The sequence below is a fragment of the Scophthalmus maximus genome, chromosome 8 (assembly GCF_022379125.1).
Source record: "Scophthalmus maximus strain ysfricsl-2021 chromosome 8, ASM2237912v1, whole genome shotgun sequence".
NCBI lineage: Eukaryota > Metazoa > Chordata > Actinopteri > Pleuronectiformes > Scophthalmidae > Scophthalmus > Scophthalmus maximus.
This window is the reverse complement of record NC_061522.1, coordinates 23002501-23004429: the sequence shown is the minus strand read 5'-3', so window position 1 is coordinate 23004429 and position 1929 is coordinate 23002501. Positions and strand designations below refer to the sequence as shown.

At 40.0% G+C, this 1929-nt stretch overlaps 1 protein-coding gene across 1 annotated transcript in view; it reads right to left on the bottom strand.

The window, feature by feature from the left end:
* Positions 1-1216: 1216 nt before the first annotated feature.
* hand2 (heart and neural crest derivatives expressed 2) overlaps positions 1217-1929 on the bottom strand; it is a 9548-nt gene continuing 8835 nt past the window's right edge. Inside the window, exon 2 of the mRNA XM_035638501.2 lies at positions 1217-1929. This exon is cut by the window's right edge and continues 560 nt beyond it. The gene's annotated coding sequence lies outside the window, so the exon portion shown is untranslated.

The following is a 1929-nucleotide window of genomic DNA, read 5'->3' as shown; positions in this document are numbered from 1 at the left end:
GCAGATAAGGCCTGATCAATGGACGGATGACTGACAGCCCCATCAGATACCCCGGCTGGCAATGTTAAGAGTGGAAAACAGGTCAATGATGTTGAACATTCAGTTGAATCAGTTATTTGTTTCTGGGTTTGACCGATACAAATGTTGCACCGTTTATTCGTCACCAACCTAAATGAAATGAGTACAAGACTTTCTTTTTCCGGATTATTACATATAGTCACTCATCAACTGTATCTCAAGATGTAGCAACAAGATATCCTTCTCCTTCTAGTATGGTGGGCATGCAAAGAACTGGACATTACAAAGACATATGCACATGGAGAAATGTATCTCTGCTTTCAATTAGCTGCAGAGCTTCAGATACAGGCACGCTCCAGAGATGGAATATAAAGATGTTTGAGGTGTTTAGGTGAACTCTTTTAAAAAAAAAAACAATTCTTGGTAATGATAATTGAGTTTACAAATGAATACATCGGGACAAGAAACACAAGTGACCAGAGCTTCCAAGGGTTTTCTTTAATCCCTGCTGCTCATTTCAATATGAAAACAATTGGAAAAGCAACTATGATAAATATGGCAGTTCAAAGATGAACAATGAACCGAATTGAAGTTTCAGACGGCCTGGGCTGTGTAATGGTAATATTTGAAGGATATTAAAGTGTTTGTTGTGGTTTTCCTCGCGCATTCCACTGTCTCCACGCCGAAGTGGTAGTCTGTCATTAAAGCCCACATCTGTTGTTCACATGTAAACAAGGCACATGAATGATAATGGTCAATAGATGGTATTTATATGGCACTTTTCTAGTTTTATTGACCACCCAAAGCACTTTACAGTACAAGTCACATTCACCCATTCACACACACACACACACACATTCATACGGCGCTTCTATACACAAGGCTTTTTCTATCACACGTCGTCCACACGCCGCATGTTGGCACAGCCCTCAGGGCGACTTGACCGAGGACATTTCGGCCTTCTGGTTAGTGGACGACCCTCTCTACCTCCTGAGCCACAGCCGCCCCTCATAAATGATACCTGGAGACATATGTCTGGTCTTGGTTTAACACTAGAAAACAAGTCATTCGAAATGATTCATGTTTTTTTTCAATGATACAGGTTCATGTGCTCCAATACTAGTTGTTAAAGTAGAGGCAAAACCCTCCGTTTTCAGTTATCAGTGGAGAAAAACAATGACTGTATCATAGAAGTAAATATTTTCAAGTCATTAAGTTGAGCTTTTTATTTGTATTTGTCAATAGAATTGGACGTGTGGGAAAATCAGGAGGAGACAACGGAAAAAAAGAATAATAGAATGGTTTATATTACACAAAAATAAATTATATCTGTGTTTTTATAAAAGATTTGATCCTATTGTACAACTTAAAATATATATGTACACCCTTTTAAATGATAAAAAAAAAAAAATTCAAAATGTGCGGGGCTTTGAACAGTTCACTTTTGTTTTGTTATGAAGGGAAAGCATTCTTTTCCATCTTTGAATTCGGGAGCCATACCAGACAACACTTTGAGGCTGATGTGTTTGGTGCCGCGGTTACATCTGCAAGAATCATTTAGTGTCCGACCAACTGAAAAGTAAGAAATCAGCCCAGTTTGCGCCCATTACCAAAAACCAGGCAGTGGTTTATTCAATTCATGACACTGTTTACATCCCACACGAAGCAGACGGCCACCGCAGTGTGACGTCACCACATTTACAATTCAAATTGGTGAGGGAGGAAGGAGAGACAGGATGAGAGCTTCACGTAATACTGTACACCTCTGGTTGGATCAGGGGTCACATTGCACATAAATATATTCCATAAAGTACATCAAAGCACGTCGACGCCCCGTGTGTGTGTGTGTGTGGGGGGGGGGGGGGTCAAAATATACACATAATGTATAGTTAGTATAGTTTGACCCCAGCG